This window comes from Schistocerca gregaria, chromosome 1 (genome assembly GCF_023897955.1).
Source record: "Schistocerca gregaria isolate iqSchGreg1 chromosome 1, iqSchGreg1.2, whole genome shotgun sequence".
Taxonomy (NCBI): domain Eukaryota; kingdom Metazoa; phylum Arthropoda; class Insecta; order Orthoptera; family Acrididae; genus Schistocerca; species Schistocerca gregaria.
This window is the reverse complement of record NC_064920.1, coordinates 467,233,033-467,251,392: the sequence shown is the minus strand read 5'-3', so window position 1 is coordinate 467,251,392 and position 18,360 is coordinate 467,233,033. Positions and strand designations below refer to the sequence as shown.

General features: G+C 51.1%; 6 non-coding genes across 6 annotated transcripts; all 6 read right to left on the bottom strand.

Annotated features, from left to right (window-relative positions):
* Positions 1 to 1,161: 1,161 nt before the first annotated feature.
* Positions 1,162 to 1,242, bottom strand: Trnal-uag (transfer RNA leucine (anticodon UAG)). The gene has a single exon. It is a non-coding gene; the product is annotated as a tRNA-Leu (tRNA).
* An 8,324-nt stretch (positions 1,243 to 9,566) lies between these two features.
* Positions 9,567 to 9,648, bottom strand: Trnal-uag (transfer RNA leucine (anticodon UAG)). Its single transcript has one exon. It is a non-coding gene; the product is annotated as a tRNA-Leu (tRNA).
* Positions 9,649 to 11,144: 1,496 nt separating this feature from the next.
* Positions 11,145 to 11,226, bottom strand: Trnal-uag (transfer RNA leucine (anticodon UAG)). Its single transcript has one exon. It is a non-coding gene; the product is annotated as a tRNA-Leu (tRNA).
* A 1,496-nt stretch (positions 11,227 to 12,722) lies between these two features.
* On the bottom strand, positions 12,723 to 12,804 carry Trnal-uag (transfer RNA leucine (anticodon UAG)). Its single transcript has one exon. It is a non-coding gene; the product is annotated as a tRNA-Leu (tRNA).
* Positions 12,805 to 14,301: 1,497 nt separating this feature from the next.
* Trnal-uag (transfer RNA leucine (anticodon UAG)) lies at positions 14,302 to 14,383 on the bottom strand. The gene has a single exon. It is a non-coding gene; the product is annotated as a tRNA-Leu (tRNA).
* A 1,496-nt stretch (positions 14,384 to 15,879) lies between these two features.
* On the bottom strand, positions 15,880 to 15,961 carry Trnal-uag (transfer RNA leucine (anticodon UAG)). The gene has a single exon. It is a non-coding gene; the product is annotated as a tRNA-Leu (tRNA).
* Between the last annotated feature and the right edge of the window lie 2,399 nt (positions 15,962 to 18,360).

Genomic DNA, 18,360 nt, shown 5'->3' with positions numbered 1-18,360 from the left:
AACCATCGCACTTCAAACAACTGCCCGTTTCGACTGCAGAGAGCAGCGGACGTCCGCGCTCTGGGAGGCGACATTACGTGTTGGTGATGAAGTGATAGTATAAACTGTGGCCTGCGCAACACGAGTGAAAAATCAAGAGAGCACTGTAATGTCGAGTACTCGTGCACTATCGCTATAGCAGCGGCAGCAAGGCAAAACTTTCAAAACTGCCGTGACCACGATTCGAACCTGGGTTATTGCGGCCACAACGCCATGTCCTAACCACTAGACGATCACGGCCACGGAGGCGCCCTCAAAAGCAGCTGGCGGGATTGCAAGTGGCGGTACGCAGCAAAGCACAGCCCACAGTGTCACGCCACAGCAGTGTCAGACACGTTCTCCATCACATGTATACAAACAAATGAACATGCCTGCGCTGTCAGGACACTAACTACAGTGGTTAGCTGCAGTCTCCTCCGTGGCGGGGCAATGTCTTACAGTCCTCCAAGCCTCTTCACTACAGGTATGTGGCTCGATAACAAGTGGACAGAAGCCGCATCTCTCTCGCCGTCGGCTGTTGCCGTGAATCATACTTAACGTAGCTTTCTGCACGCGTCAGCGTAGCGTCAGTCGACCAAACTCGAGACACGTCGAATAAGAGGAGCAACAAAAATTCGCGTTTCCCGTACCGGGAATCGAACGCGGGCCTCCTGGTTCAGAACCACCTATCCTAGCCACTAGACCATACTGGTTAACGACTACAGCGGTCTTTACCGAACGCAGCAAAGCACACACGGTTAACTGACGACAACTGTAAAAAATCCAGTCTCTCACGTTATCGAATGGCGTACTCCGGACGCATTTCGTCGAGACGAACGCCAGCAATGATGAGAGCAAAAGGCGCCTACAAATCCTGTCGTTGCACCACACACTGTTCTACGGCAATTCACGAAGCAGAAGCTGTTTTCTTTGCAGGCAGTAAGTGCAGCCGTCTTCGACACAGGAAACATTTACACGTTTGGCAGCTGTGGGATTGGAACCCACTCCTCCAAAGTGACTGGTGCTTGAAACCAGCAGCCTAGACTTCTCGGCCACGCTACCTACACAACAGGCGCGTCACAAGAGCTGTGTCCTACCCCACGATAAAACACCGCAGCAGCACAAAAAATGAGACGTAAAAATTGGCAACGGTGGGATTCGAACCACGCCTCCGAAGAGACTGGTGCCTAAAACCAGCGCCTTCGACCGCTCGGCCACGTTACCGTTTGACCAAGAGCGGCAAAACGTTAAGTGTCTTGGCAATCGCTGTGCCATGTATTTCCACTGCTCTCCCACTGGAAGCGTCTCTTTAGGCCATCCACAATACGAAAATGCCGTTCCCGCCGTATGGGAGCGACGCCACTTGTCTGTAGCTGTCGTTGTTGAGGAGGAGCAGCGCTGGGATTCGAACCCACGCCTACGAACAGACTGGTGACTTTAACCAGCGCCTTAGAGCGCTCGGCCACGCTACGTGCGCTGGCTGCATTGGGCGCCGGTGTTCCTAGCATTTGTAGAAACAGTGTACGTCACAGCTTCCTGTTCTGCTGGCACTGGCTGCTCAACCATCGCACTTCAAACAACTGCCCGTTTCGACTGCAGAGAGCAGCGGACGTCCGCGCTCTGGGAGGCGACATTACGTGTTGGTGATGAAGTGATAGTATAAACTGTGGCCTGCGCAACACGAGTGAAAAATCAAGAGAGCACTGTAATGTCGAGTACTCGTGCACTATCGCTATAGCAGCGGCAGCAAGGCAAAACTTTCAAAACTGCCATGACCACGATTCGAACCGGGGTTATTGCGGCCACAACGCCATGTCCTAACCACTAGACGATCACGGCCACGGAGGCGCCCTCAAAAGCAGCTGGCGGGATTGCAAGTGGCGGTACGCAGCAAAGCCCAGCCCACAGTGTCACGCCACAGCAGTGTCAGACACGTTCTCCATCACATGTATACAAACAAATGAACGAGCCTGCACTGTCAGGACACTAACTACAGTGGTTAGCTGCAGTCTCCTCCGTGGCGGGGCAATGTCTTACAGTCCTCCAAGCCTCTTCACTACAGGTATGTGGCTCGATAACAAGTGGACAGAAGCCGCATCTCTCTCGCCGTCGGCTGTTGCCGTGAATCATACTTAACGTAGCTTTCTGCACGCGTCAGCGTAGCGTCAGTCGACCAAACTCGAGACACGTCGAATAAGAGGAGCAACAAAAATGCGCGTTTCCCGTACCGGGAATCGAACGCGGGCCTCCTGGTTCAGAACCACCTATCCTAGCCACTAGACCATACTGGTTAACGACGGCAGCGATCTTTACCGAACGCAGCAAGCACACACGGTTAACTGACGACAACTGTAAAAAATCCACTCTCTCACGTTATAGAACGGCGTACTCTGAAGGCATTTCGTCGAGACGAACGCCAGCAATGATGAGAGCAAAAGGCGCCTACAAATCCTGTCGTTGCACCACACACTGTTCTACGGCAATTCACGAAGCAGAAGCTGTTTTCTTTGCAGGCAGTAAGTGCAGCCGTCTTCGACACAGGAAACATTTACACGTTTGGCAGCTGTGGGATTGGAACCCACTCCTCCAAAGTGACTGGTGCTTGAAACCAGCAGCCTAGACTTCTCGGCCACGCTACCTACACAACAGGCGCGTCACAAGAGCTGTGTCCTACCCCACGATAAAACACCGCAGCAGCACAAAAAATGAGACGTAAAAATTGGCAACGGTGGGATTCGAACCCACGCCTCCGAAGAGACTGGTGCCTAAAACCAGCGCCTTAGACCGCTTTTTTTTTTTTTTTTTTTTTTTTTTAAATAGGGCCTCCTCCCTCCCTTCAGCCCCGCCTTGCGCTCGCCATAAATCGCCTTCTTCGGCGTCGGCTTCATCTGCCATGATTTCTGAATTACTTATTCTTCTGAACTATTCCAATTCCCAACCAAAGATACTTCGAAACCTAATGCATAGTCCCGCAATGGTGACAAAGTAGAATATTTTTTTTTTTTTTTTAATAGAAAATGAAAACAAGGAATACTGGTCCTCTAGAAAAACAGAAGAATATAAAATAGTCCTTGTCGTAACACTGTTCAGTATACGTCACTGTGACATTTGAAGAAGAAAAGAAAAAAAAACAAAGCAATGTAGAATGAAGGAAAGAAAAAAATACTTCTTTCATCGAAGAACGACTTCTAAAAAATTCGCATATCGTTTCCTGTAATGTCTCGTCTGTGAAAGTATGTGAAACTGTAATGCCAGGTAAAGACAGAACGCCGCCTCACTCTTGGGTTCTTGCGTCTGTAAATAATGAACATAATGACCCTTCAACCAATTGACAGAGTTCCGTTTGGTGTTCGGGTACGGCACTGAATCCGGATACAGGAAATCTTCAGGTTTAATACAAAGCTGGGAAGTCCTCATAATCGTAGCCAGTTTTCGGCGAATGCATAGCCAAACTGCTTGGACAGTGGAGCACAGAAAGCGATGTTCATCAGTATCAGGCAAGTTGCACGTAAGGCACAAAGGTGAGTCAGCCAAATGTAGAGCATGAAGTCGTGAGTTGGTACTTATTTTACGGTTCACGACCCTGTACCAAGAGGCTTTCACTGACGTTGGTAAATCACGGCTATGCATGTTTTTCCATATCACTGGCCAGCGATGATTGGGGTATTTGTGTTCGATGTTGTTCCTGTTCTTGGTTGCCAGTAGTTTATTATAAACTAACTTCACCACGGAAAGCTCATTTTCTGGAAGAATTGACCGTACGTAACTGAACTCAATGAAAAAGCTCTTAAAGTGAGTCAGCGCAGGCGGAATATGTTGAACAGAGACGGGAGGCTGCAGGCAGGCCGGCGCTATTTCGGTTAACAAGTGAGCCGTTAGACTGTTCGGTAACGACCTCCACCGTTTGTAGGTGGTGCATACGTACAAAGCTCGTGACTTGGAACGAACATCTGTTAAATTTAAGCCTCCATCGGTCGTGGAGAGAGTGATCGTATCGTACTTGACTTTAAAAATGTGTCCACGTGTGACAAAATGGCCTAGAGCGGACATCATACGCTTCGCTGTCTCCTGTGGCATGGGCAGTACTTGTGCAACGTAGTTAATCTTTGAGGTGAGGTAGACATTAGCGAAGGTGACTTTCTGCAGTTCATCAAGGCTCCTTAGGTAGTGGGTCTGCATGCAAGCACGCATACTTGCCAGGAGATTCCTATAGTTCACCGCAATTGTGTGCTGTATGTTGCTCCTGTACTCAATACCAAGGCATTTCATTTTAGAAAGTAGTTGCAACTGACCGTGATGGTGCAGCGAGATGCCGCGTCCTATGTGCATAATGCCAGATTTCCTGGCATTCAACTTCGCACCCGCAACAAGTTCGTAGTTTTTGACGATCTGAAGGGCTTCCTCGACTTCACCTTCGTCCATGACCAAAAATCCGACGTCATCCGCATATGCAGTACAAACAATCTTAATGCCGTGGATGGTTAATCCTTGTAGACGCTGTGTCAAGGTGACAAGCAAAGGCTCAATGGCAATGGCAAACAAGGCCATTGACATAGGACATCCCTGTCGCACTGAATTAGTAATATTAATCGATGCGCTCAGCTGGCCATTCACCATGAGTCGAGTTACTCCTTTACGAAGGAGCTCATGTATAAGATTGATAAAACGTATTGGAAATCCCATGGCATGCATCGTCCGGATGAGAAACTGATGGTTTACTCTGTCGAATGCCTTTGAAAAGTCAAGGGAAACTAGCGCACACCGTATCTTGCACGCATCTGCAATGGCTATGACGTCCCTGTATTGAGACAAATTTTGGAAGATCGTCCTACCGACACCTACACTGGTCTGGTACTGACCAATGACAGTATTCATCAACATTTTCAATCTATTAGAAATAATACGTGCTAAAATTTTGTAGTCACTATTCAGTAAAGTGAGCGGCCGAAAATCGTCAACAGAACTGCACATCGGGCGTTTAGGGATTAAAACCACGATGCCTTCCACGAGAGCCTGAGGAACATTAAAATCAGGCCGTAAAATTTCATTAAACATACTCAACAACTTGGGCTTTAATTTGTCACAAAAAGTGAGATAAAATTCGGCAGTGAGACCGTCGGGTCCCGGCGTTTTATTTTTCGGACTTCGTGATAGCGCAGAATCCAATTCGTCTTCATCAATTTCTCGCATGAGAGTTTCGACTTCAGCAGCACCCAAAGTCCTTTGCAAGTTATTGAGTAATTCATCGTGAGTTCCATCGTCGGTATGTGTCGTTGCCAGCAGATCTGCCAGGTGATTGTGAAGTGCGTTCCGTATGTCTTGTTGCCGCGTGAGCGCAACGCCTTCACTCAACTGAAGACGAGTTATTAATCTCCGCCGCCCCCTCTTATTTTCACGAATGACGTGAAACATGGATGTCATTTCGTCGTCTATCACATTCTGGGGCCTGGACCTTATTTGAAAGCCTTCTGCCTGCTGCCGCTGAAGTTTTAATAATTTTGCCTTAATTTTTTTAATCTGCATAAAATTTTCAGGTACAGTCACATCGGACTGGTAGAGCTCCCTGAGACAAGTAAAATAAAACTCAGACGTTTGCCGTTGCCACCAGGATTTGTCCCGAGCGTAGCGTTTAAACATTTTTGATAAAGTTGGTTTGGCATGTGTTATCCACCATTCAGTAACGGAGGCATACTGTGCAACCCGTCGTTCACATGCCTCCCATGTTTCGTTAAAGACACGGTGACAGTCAACATCGTTAAGGAGAGCATTGTTAAGTTTCCAGAAACCTCTGCCGCGAAATGTGCCTTGCTTGACCATGTTAACAGTACAAATATATGCGGCATGATCGGAAAAAATTGTGGGCCAAACTTCGGAATGGAGGACTTGAGTCTTCATACACGCCGATACATAGATTCTGTCTAGCCGGCTTGCAGAGTGGTTCGTGACATGAGTGAACCCAGGTGCCGCTCCGTGCGTATGCTCCCATGTGTCAATGAGGTTCATGTCTTGGACGATACGTTCTAGTTCTCCAGATTTGTTAAAATTATTCGTCTGGTCTTTTGGACTGAAGACACAATTGAAGTCACCCGCAAAAATTATACGATCGTAGGTTCCCCTAAAAAGTGGGACTATGGCGCTTGTGAAGAACTCAGCCCTAGCACGCCTATTGCTACTGCCGGACGGGGCGTAAACATTGATTATGCGTGTCCGATGGAAAGTGACAGCGATCCCTCTATGATCAGGCAGTTTTTCTGCGTCGGTCGCTACAATCCCTTCTTTTAACAGAATCGCTGTCCCTAAATTCGCACCGCTCCCGGAATTGGAGAGAGTAGTATAACCAGTTATTCGGTCAAGTTCAATCGCAGCGACTTCTTGAAGTAACAGAATATCGATATCCGCTGCGTATACAAAATCTTGTAAATTACGGAGCCGCCAGTACGACTGTATCTTATTGATGTTTAACGTGGCAATTTTATAGGCTTGGGGCTCGTTCATGGGAGAAGGCACATACTATTAATTAAACAGTCTTAGAAGGATGGCTAACGAAATTGAGGCCAAGCGCGTCAGTCGGAGTTCCTGTAGTTCCCGGTACGGTTGGTGTATGCTGCTCTGTGGGGGGTGCCGAAGATTCCGTCTCAATGGTCCGCATGACAGCCGCATCATTGCTCGCATCCAATACTTCCATTTCCTGTGCCCAATTCCCAGTGAGAGTGGCCTCTGACAAAAGCGATCCTGCGTTTCCTTGAGCGTGGGTATCCGGCAAAACGACTCTACTCGAGGTATCACTATCTTCCACCCGTCGTGGATTCACAGGGGGAGACACTACAGGATCAACGTCCATTCGACCAGACGCAGGGAGACCAGCTTCAGAGGATTCAGAAGTGTTCTGACTCAGTTGGCTGCTTATTCGTTTCGCTTTTTCGCGGAGCTGTGGGGCGAGCTGATTGGCTCCTTGATGTGCAAGTCTCCGCTTCTTTTTGGAAGGCTTCCTGTTAGGGTTCGCGGTATCATCAACATCCGAAGTGGACTGTTGACTCTGGGGTTGATCCGCCGGGAACACAACGTCTGCTTCATCCTCAGTACCAGTGGCATCAACCACTGGGGAGTCATCCGTCGTTACCTCCATCTCTGAGTGTGGTAGCGGCGGTGCCGCGTCAGCACTCGGTTCTTTGACGTTATCGGCCAAAACATCATTCAAACGAGGGGCATCTACAGGCGGGGTCGCGGGTGGAAAACCAGTAGCCGCGGCAGCGTATGTCAGTGGCAGTGCCGTCGTCACAGGGGGGCTAGCGGCTTCACCGACAGGTATCTGCGTCACGCGTCTTTGTATACATTCAGAGCGCACGTGGCCGGGCGCACCACAGCCGGCACACGTTTTTGGCTGCCCATCATATATGACAATTCCGCGATGTCCACCTACGTAAATATATGAAGGTATGTGCTTCTGTAGATCGATCTTAACCTGCCTGACGCCGTTAAGCACCGGAAATTTGTGGGCTTTGGACCAACGCTCCGCAAAATTATTAATGACCCTCCCGTAAGGTGTTAACGCAGAATTTATTTGCGCGGCTGATATTACAAACGGGAGTTCGAAAATACGTGCCGTTCGGATGCCTAGTCCAGCATGCGTAATGCTGACGTCACTGACGGTACCATCTCTATGTTTAAACTTCAGTACACCTCCACTGGACTCCACAATTCTATCACACATTTCGGAGGACGTTAATTTCACATAAACAACACTAGTCACGATAGAGAAATTTATCCCTACAATGTCATCAAAAGTAATCTTAGCTGTTTCCTCTAACCATGCTTCAACTTCAAACGAATTTGGTTTCGAAAAGTTCCTATCAAAGGTAAACTTCAAGGTATCTTGCCTGTTAGTCGGATTCATAATTCCATATCAGATCCTACAGAACGGAACGAAGACTAATAAGCAGACGCTGTAAGCACGCGACTCACCGCCTGACGTAAACACTTCCTGCCACAGCGCGCTGGCCCTGGAGGTCCGCTCACCACCGCTGCCGCAGGCAGACGCTCGGCCACGTTACCGTTTGACCAAGAGCGGCAAAACGTTAAGTGTCTTGGCAATCGCTGTGCCATGTATTTCCACTGCTCTCCCACTGGAAGCGTCTCTTTAGGCCATCCACAATACGAAAATGCCGTTCCCGCCATATGGGAGCGACGCCACTTGTCTGTAGCTGTCGTTGTTGAGGAGGAGCAGCGCTGGGATTCGAACCCACGCCTACGAACAGACTGGTGACTTTAACCAGCGCCTTAGAGCGCTCGGCCACGCTACGTGCGCTGGCTGCATTGGGCGCCGGTGTTCCTAGCATTTGTAGAAACAGTGTACGTCACAGCTTCCTGTTCTGCTGGCACTGGCTGCTCAACCATCGCACTTCAAACAACTGCCCGTTTCGACTGCAGAGAGCAGCGGACGTCCGCGCTCTGGGAGGCGACATTACGTGTTGGTGATGAAGTGATAGTATAAACTGTGGCCTGCGCAACACGAGTGAAAAATCAAGAGAGCACTGTAATGTCGAGTACTCGTGCACTATCGCTATAGCAGCGGCAGCAAGGCAAAACTTTCAAAACTGCCGTGACCACGATTCGAACCTGGGTTATTGCGGCCACAACGCCATGTCCTAACCACTAGACGATCACGGCCACGGAGGCGCCCTCAAAAGCAGCTGGCGGGATTGCTAGTGGCGGTACACAGCAAAGCACAGCCCACAGTGTCACGCCACAGCAGTGTCAGACACGTTCTCCATCACATGTATACAAACAAATGAACATGCCTGCGCTGTCAGGACACTAACTACAGTGGTTAGCTGCATTCTCCTCCGTGGCGGGGCAATGTCTTGCAGACCTCCAAGCCTCTTCACTACAGGTATGTGGCTCGATAACAAGTGGACAGAAGCCGCATCTCTCTCGCCGTCGGCTGTTGCCGTGAATCATACTTAACGTAGCTTTCTGCAGGCGTCAGCGTAGCGTCAGTCGACCAAACTCGAGACACGTCGCATAAGAGGAGCAACAAAAATGCGCATTTCCAGTACCGGGAATCGAACGCGGGCCTCATGGTTCAGAACCACCTATCCTAGCCACTAGACCATACTGGTTAACGACGGCAGCGATCTTTACCGAACGCAGCAAGCACACACGGTTAACTGACGACAACTGTAAAAAATCCACTCTCTCACGTTATAGAACGGCGTACTCTGAAGGCATTTCGTCGAGACGAACGCCAGCAATGATGAGAGCAAAAGGCGCCTACAAATCCTGTCGTTGCACCACACACTGTTCTACGGCAATTCACGAAGCAGAAGCTGTTTTCTTTGCAGGCAGTAAGTGCAGCCGTCTTCGACACAGGAAACATTTACACGTTTGGCAGCTGTGGGATTGGAACCCACTCCTCCAAAGAGACTGGTGCTTGAAACCAGCAGCCTAGACTTCTCGGCCACGCTACCTACACAACAGGCGCGTCACAAGAGCTGTGTCCTACCCCACGATAAAACACCGCAGCAGCACAAAAAATGAGACGTAAAAATTGGCAACGGTGGGATTCGAACCCACGCCTCCGAAGAGACTGGTGCCTAAAACCAGCGCCTTAGACCGCTCGGCCACGTTACCGTTTGACCAAGAGCGGCAAAACGTTAAGTGTCTTGGCAATCGCTGTGCCATGTATTTCCACTGCTCTCCCACTGGAAGCGTCTCTTTAGGCCATCCACAATACGAAAATGCCGTTCCCGCCGTATGGGAGCGACGCCACTTGTCTGTAGCTGTCGTTGTTGAGGAGGAGCAGCGCTGGGATTCGAACCCACGCCTACGAACAGACTGGTGACTTTAACCAGCGCCTTAGAGCGCTCGGCCACGCTACGTGCGCTGGCTGCATTGGGCGCCGGTGTTCCTAGCATTTGTAGAAACAGTGTACGTCAAAGCTTCCTGTTCTGCTGGCACTGGCTGCTCAACCATCGCACTTCAAACAACTGCCGTTTCGACTGCAGAGAGCAGCGGATGTCCGCGCTCTGGGAGGCGACATTACGTGTTGGTGATGAAGTGATAGTATAAACTGTGGCCTGCGCAACACGAGTGAAAAATCAAGAGAGCACTGTAATGTCGAGTACTCGTGCACTATCGCTATAGCAGCGGCAGCAAGGCAAAACTTACAAAACTGCCGTGACCACGATTCGAACCTGGGTTATTGCGGCCACAACGCCATGTCCTAACCACTAGACGATCACGGCCACGGAGGCGCCCTCAAAAAGCAGCTGGCGGGATTGCAAGTGGCGGTACATAGCAAAGCCCAGCCCACAGTGTCACGCCACAGCAGTGTCAGACACGTTCTCCATCACATGTATACAAACAAATGAACGTGCCTGCGCTGTCAGGACACTAACTACAGTGGTTAGCTGCATTCTCCTCCGTGGCGGGGCAATGTCTTGCAGACCTCCAAGCCTCTTCACTACAGGTATGTAGCTCGATAACAAGTAGACAGAAGCCGCATCTCTCTCGCCGTCGGCTGTTGCCTTGAATCATACTTAACGTTGCTTTCTGCACGCGTCAGCGTAGCGTCAGTCGACCAAACTCGAGACACGTCGCATAAGAGGAGCAACAAAAATGCGCATTTCCCGTACCGGGAATCGAACGCGGGCCTCCTGGTTCAGAACCACCTATCCTAGCCACTAGACCATACTGGTTAACGACGGCAGCGATCTTTACCGAACGCAGCAAGCACACACGGTTAACTGACGACAACTGTAAAAAATCCACTCTCTCACGTTATAGAACGGCGTACTCTGAAGGCATTTCGTCGAGACGAACGCCAGCAATGATGAGAGCAAAAGGCGCCTACAAATCCTGTCGTTGCACCACACACTGTTCTACGGCAATTCACGAAGCAGAAGCTGTTTTCTTTGCAGGCAGTAAGTGCAGCCGTCTTCGACACAGGAAACATTTACACGTTTGGCAGCTGTGGGATTGGAACCAACTCCTCCAAAGTGACTGGTGCTTGAAACCAGCAGCCTAGACTTCTCGGCCACGCTACCTACACAACAGGCGTGTCACAAGAGCTGTGTCCTACCCCACGATAAAACACCGCAGCAGCACAAAAAATGAGACGTAAAAATTGGCAACGGTGGGATTCGAACCCACGCCTCCGAAGAGACTGGTGCCTAAAACCAGCGCCTTCGACCGCTCGGCCACGTTACCGTTTGACCAAGAGCGGCAAAACGTTAAGTGTCTTGGCAATCGCTGTGCCATGTATTTCCACTGCTCTCCCACTGGAAGCGTCTCTTTAGGCCATCCACAATACGAAAATGCCGTTCCCGCCGTATGGGAGCGACGCCACTTGTCTGTAGCTGTCGTTGTTGAGGAGGAGCAGCGCTGGGATTCGAACCCACGCCTACGAACAGACTGGTGACTTTAACCAGCGCCTTAGAGCGCTCGGCCACGCTACGTGCGCTGGCTGCATTGGGCGCCGGTGTTCCTAGCATTTGTAGAAACAGTGTACGTCAAAGCTTCCTGTTCTGCTGGCACTGGCTGCTCAACCATCGCACTTCAAACAACTGCCCGTTTCGACTGCAGAGAGCAGCGGACGTCCGCGCTCTGGGAGGCGACATTACGTGTTGGTGATGAAGTGATAGTATAAACTGTGGCCTGCGCAACACGAGTGAAAAATCAAGAGAGCACTGTAATGTCGAGTACTCGTGCACTATCGCTATAGCAGCGGCAGCAAGGCAAAACTTTCAAAACTGCCGTGACCACGATTCGAACCTGGGTTATTGCGGCCACAACGCCATGTCCTAACCACTAGACGATCACGGCCACGGAGGCGCCCTCAAAAGCAGCTGGCAGGATTGCAAGTGGCGGTACACAGCAAAGCCCAGCCCACAGTGTCACGCCACAGCAGTGTCAGACACGTTCTCCATCACATGTATACAAACAAATGAACATGCCTGCGCTGTCAGGACACTAACTACAGTGGTTAGCTGCATTCTGCTCCGTGGCGGGGCAATGTCTTGCAGTCCTCCATGCCTCTTCACTACAGGTATGTGGCTCGATAACAAGTGGACAGAAGCCGCATCTCTCTCGCCGTCGGCTGTTGCCGTGAATCATACTTAACGTAGCTTTCTGCACGCGTCAGCGTAGCGTCAGTCGACCAAACTCGAGACACGTCGCATAAGAGGAGCAACAAAAATGCGCATTTCCCGTACCGGGAATCGAACGCGGGCCTCCTGGTTGAGAACCACCTATCCTAGCCACTAGACCATACTGGTTAACGACGGCAGCGATCTTTACCGAACGCAGCAAGCACACACGGTTAACTGACGACAACTGTAAAAAATCCACTCTCTCACGTTATAGAACGGCGTACTCTGAAGGCATTTCGTCGAGACGAACGCCAGCAATGATGAGAGCAAAAGGCGCCTACAAATCCTGTCGTTGCACCACACACTGTTCTACGGCAATTCACGAAGCAGAAGCTGTTTTCTTTGCAGGCAGTAAGTGCAGCCGTCTTCGACACAGGAAACATTTACACGTTTGGCAGCTGTGGGATTGGAACCCACTCCTCCAAAGTGACTGGTGCTTGAAACCAGCAGCCTAGACTTCTCGGCCACGCTACCTACACAACAGGCGCGTCACAAGAGCTGTGTCCTACCCCACGATAAAACACCGCAGCAGCACAAAAAATGAGACGTAAAAATTGGCAACGGTGGGATTCGAACCCACGCCTCCAAAGAGACTGGTGCCTAAAACCAGCGCCTTAGACCGCTCGGCCACGTTACCGTTTGACCAAGAGCGGCAAAACGTTAAGCGTCTTGGCAATCGCTGTGCCATGTATTTCCACTGCTCTCCCACTGGAAGCGTCTCTTTAGGCCATCCACAATACGAAAATGCCGTTCCCGCCGTATGGGAGCGACGCCACTTGTCTGTAGCTGTCGTTGTTGAGGAGGAGCAGCGCTGGGATTCGAACCCACGCCTACGAACAGACTGGTGACTTTAACCAGCGCCTTAGAGCGCTCGGCCACGCTACGTGCGCTGGCTGCATTGGGCGCCGGTGTTCCTAGCATTTGTAGAAACAGAGTACGTCACAGCTTCCTGTTCTGCTGGCACTGGCTGCTCAACCATCGCACTTCAAACAACTGCCCGTTTCGACTGCAGAGAGCAGCGGACGTCCGCGCTCTGGGAGGCGACATTACGTGTTGGTAATGAAGTGATAGTATAAACTGTGGCCTGCGCAACACGAGTGAAAAATCAAGAGAGCACTGTAATGTCGAGTACTCGTGCACTATCGCTATAGCAGCGGCAGCAAGGCAAAACTTTCAAAACTGCCGTGACCACGATTCGAACCTGGGTTATTGCGGCCACAACGCCATGTCCTAACCACTAGACGATCACGGCCACGGAGGCGCCCTCAAAAAGCAGCTGGCGGGATTGCAAGTGGCGGTACATAGCAAAGCCCAGCCCACAGTGTCACGCCACAGCAGTGTCAGACACGTTCTCCATCACATGTATACAAACAAATGAACATGCCTGCGCTGTCAGGACACTAACTACAGTGGTTAGCTGCATTCTGCTCCGTGGCGGGGCAATGTCTTGCAGACCTCCAAGCCTCTTCACTACAGGTATGTAGCTCGATAACAAGTAGACAGAAGCCGCATCTCTCTCGCCGTCGGCTGTTGCCTTGAATCATACTTAACGTTGCTTTCTGCACGCGTCAGCGTAGCGTCAGTCGACCAAACTCGAGACACGTCACATAAGAGGAGCAACAAAAATGCGCATTTCCTGTACCGGGAATCGAACGCGGGCCTCCTGGTTCAGAACCACCTATCCTAGCCTCTAGACCATACTGGTTAACGACGGCAGCGATCTTTACCGAACGCAGCAAGCACACACGGTTAACTGACGACAACTGTAAAAAATCCACTCTCTCACGTTATAGAACGGCGTACTCTGAAGGCATTTCGTCGAGACGAACGCCAGCAATGATGAGAGCAAAAGGCGCCTACAAATCCTGTCGTTGCACCACACACTGTTCTACGGCAATTCACGAAGCAGAAGCTGTTTTCTTTGCAGGCAGTAAGTGCAGCCGTCTTCGACACAGGAAACATTTACACGTTTGGCAGCTGTGGGATTGGAACCAACTCCTCCAAAGTGACTGGTGCTTGAAACCAGCAGCCTAGACTTCTCGGCCACGCTACCTACACAACAGACGCGTCACAAGAGCTGTGTCCTACCCCACGATAAAACACCGCAGCAGCACAAAAAATGAGACGTAAAAATTGGCAACGGTGGGATTCGAACCCACGCCTCCGAAGAGACTGGTGCCTAAAACCAGCGCCTTCGACCGCTCGGCCACGTTACCGTTTGACCAAGAGCGGCAAAACGTTAAGTGTCTTGGCAATCGCTGTGCCATGTATTTCCACTGCTCTCCCACTGGAAGCGTCTCTTTAGGCCATCCACAATACGAAAATGCCGTTCCCGCCGTATGGGAGCGACGCCACTTGTCTGTAGCTGTCGTTGTTGAGGAGGAGCAGCGCTGGGATTCGAACCCACGCCTACGAACAGACTGGTGACTTTAACCAGCGCCTTAGAGCGCTCGGCCACGCTACGTGCGCTGGCTGCATTGGGCGCCGGTGTTCCTAGCATTTGTAGAAACAGTGTACGTCACAGCTTCCTGTTCTGCTGGCACTGGCTGCTCAACCATCGCACTTCAAACAACTGCCCGTTTCGACTGCAGAGAGCAGCGGACGTCCGCGCTCTGGGAGGCGACATTACGTGTTGGTGATGAAGTGATAGTATAAACTGTGGCCTGCGCAACACGAGTGAAAAATCAAGAGAGCACTGTAATGTCGAGTACTCGTGCACTATCGCTATAGCAGCGGCAGCAAGGCAAAACTTTCAAAACTGCCGTGACCACGATTCGAACCTGGGTTATTGCGGCCACAACGCCATGTCCTAACCACTAGACGATCACGGCCACGGAGGCGCCCTCAAAAGCAGCTGGCAGGATTGCAAGTGGCGGTACACAGCAAAGCCCAGCCCACAGTGTCACGCCACAGCAGTGTCAGACACGTTCTCCATCACATGTATACAAACAAATGAACATGCCTGCGCTGTCAGGACACTAACTACAGTGGTTAGCTGCATTCTCCTCCGTGGCGGGGCAATGTCTTGCAGTCCTCCATGCCTCTTCACTACAGGTATGTGGCTCGATAACAAGTGGACAGAAGCCGCATCTCTCTCGCCGTCGGCTGTTGCCGTGAATCATACTTAACGTAGCTTTCTGCACGCGTCAGCGTAGCGTCAGTCGACCAAACTCGAGACACGTCGCATAAGAGGAGCAACAAAAATGCGCATTTCCCGTACCGGGAAACGAACGCGGGCCTCCTGGTTGAGAACCACCTATCCTAGCCACTAGACCATACTGGTTAACGACGGCAGCGATCTTTACCGAACGCAGCAAGCACACACGGTTAACTGACGACAACTGTAAAAAATCCACTCTCTCACGTTATAGAACGGCGTACTCTGAAGGCATTTCGTCGAGACGAACGCCAGCAATGATGAGAGCAAAAGGCGCCTACAAATCCTGTCGTTGCACCACACACTGTTCTACGGCAATTCACGAAGCAGAAGCTGTTTTCTTTGCAGGCAGTAAGTGCAGCCGTCTTCGACACAGGAAACATTTACACGTTTGGCAGCTGTGGGATTGGAACCCACTCCTCCAAAGTAACTGGTGCTTGAAACCAGCAGCCTAGACTTCTCGGCCACGCTACCTACACAACAGGCGCGTCACAAGAGCTGTGTCCTACCCCACGATAAAACACCGCAGCAGCACAAAAAATGAGACGTAAAAATTGGCAACGGTGGGATTCGAACCCACGCCTCCGAAGAGACTGGTGCCTAAAACCAGCGCCTTAGACCGCTCGGCCACGTTACCGTTTGACCAAGAGCGGCAAAACGTTAAGTGTCTTGGCAATCGCTGTGCCATGTATTTCCACTGCTCTCCCACTGGAAGCGTCTCTTTAGGCCATCCACAATACGAAAATGCCGTTCCCGCCGTATGGGAGCGACGCCACTTGTCTGTAGCTGTCGTTGTTGAGGAGGAGCAGCGCTGGGATTCGAACCCACGCCTACGAACAGACTGGTGACTTTAACCAGCGCCTTAGAGCGCTCGGCCACGCTACGTGCGCTGGCTGCATTGGGCGCCGGTGTTCCTAGCATTTGTAGAAACAGTGTACGTCACAGCTTCCTGTTCTGCTGGCACTGGCTGCTCAACCATCGCACTTCAAACAACTGCCCGTTTCGACTGCAGAGAGCAGCGGACGTCCGCGCTCTGGGAGGCGACATTACGTGTTGGTGATGAAGTGATAGTATAAACTGTGGCCTGCGCAACACGAGTGAAAAATCAAGAGAGCACTGTAATGTCGAGTACTCGTGCACTATCGCTATAGCAGCGGCAGCAAGGCAAAACTTTCAAAACTGCCGTGACCACGATTCGAACCTGGGTTATTGCGGCCACAACGCCATGTCCTAACCACTAGACGATCACGGCCACGGAGGCGCCCTCAACTCAAAAGCCGCTGGCGGGATTGCAAGTGGCGGTACACAGCAAAGCCCAGCCCACAGTGTCACGCCACAGCAGTGTCAGACACGTTCTCCATCACATGTATACAAACAAATGAACGTGCCTGCGCTGTCAGGACACTAACTACAGTGGTTAGCTGCATTCTCCTCCGTGGCAATGTCGTGCAGTCCTCCAAGCCTCTTCACTACAGGTATGTGGCTCGATAACAAGTGGACAGAAGCCGCATCTCTCTCGCCGTCGGCTGTTGCCGTGAATCATACTTAACGTAGCTTTCTGCACACGTCAGCCTAGTGTCAGTCGAGCAAAGTCGAGACAAGTCGCATAAGAGGAGCGACAAAATTGCGCATTTCCCGTACCGGGAATAGAACGCGGGCCTCCTGGTTCAGAACCACCTATCCTAGCCACTACACCATACAGGTTAACGACGGCAGTGATCTTTATCGAACGCAGCAAGCACACACGGTTAACTGACGACAACTGTAACAAATCCACTCTCTCACGTTATAGAATGGCGTACTCTGGAGGCATTTCGTCGCGACGAACGCCGGCAATGATGAGAGCAAAAGGCGCCTACAAATCCTGTCGTTGCGCCACACACTGTTCTACGGCAATTCACAAAGCAGAAGCTGTTTTCCTTGCAGGCAGTAAGTGCAGCCGTCTTTGACAAAGGAAACATTTACACGTTTGGCAGCTGTGGGATTGGAACCCACTCCTCCAAAGAGACTGGTGCCTGAAACCAGCAGCTTAGACCTCTCGGCCACGCTACCTACACAACAGGCGCGTCACAAGAGCTGTGTCCTACCCCACAATAAAACACCGAAGCGGCACAAAAAATGAGACGTAAAAATTGGCAACGGTGGGATTCGAGCCCACACCTCCGAAGAGACTGGTGCCTAAAACCAGCGCTTTAGACCGCTCGGCCACATTACCATTTGACCAAGAGCGGCAAAACGTTAAGTGTCTTGGCAATCGCTGTGCCACGTATTTCCACTGCTCTCCCACTGGAAGCGTCTCTTTAGGCCATCCACAATACGAAAATGCCGTTCCCGCCGTATGGGAGCGACGCCACTTGTCTGTAGCTGTCGTTGTTGAGGAGGAGCAGCGCTGGGATTCGAACCCACGCCTACGAACAGACTGGTGACTTTAACCAGCGCCTTAGAGCGCTCGGCCACGCTACGTGCGCTGGCTGCATTGGGCGCCGGTGTTCCTAGCATTTGTAGAAACAGTGTACGTCACAGCTTCCTGTTCTGCTGGCACTGGCTGCTCAACCATTGCACTTCAAACAACTGCCCGTTTCGACTGCAGAGAGCAGCGGACGTCCGCGCTCTGGGAGGCGACATTACGTGTTGGTGATGAAGTGATAGTATAAACTGTGGCCTGCGCAACACGAGTGAAAAATCAAAAGAGCACTGTAATGTCGAGTACTCGTGCACTATCGCTATAGCAGCGGCAGCAAGGCAAAACTTTCAAAACTGCCGTGACCACGATTCGAACCTGGGTTATTGCGGCCACAACGCCATGTCCTAAACACTAGATGATCACGGCCACGGAGGCGCCCTGAAAAGCAGCTGGCGGGATTGCAAGTGGCGGTACACAGCAAAGCACAGCCCACAGTGTCACGCCACAGCAGTGTCAGACACGTTCTCCATCACATGTATACAAACAAATGAACGTGCCTGCGCTGTCTGGACACTAACTACAGTGGTTAGCTGCATTCTCCTCCGTGGCGGGGCAATGTCTTGCAGTCCTCC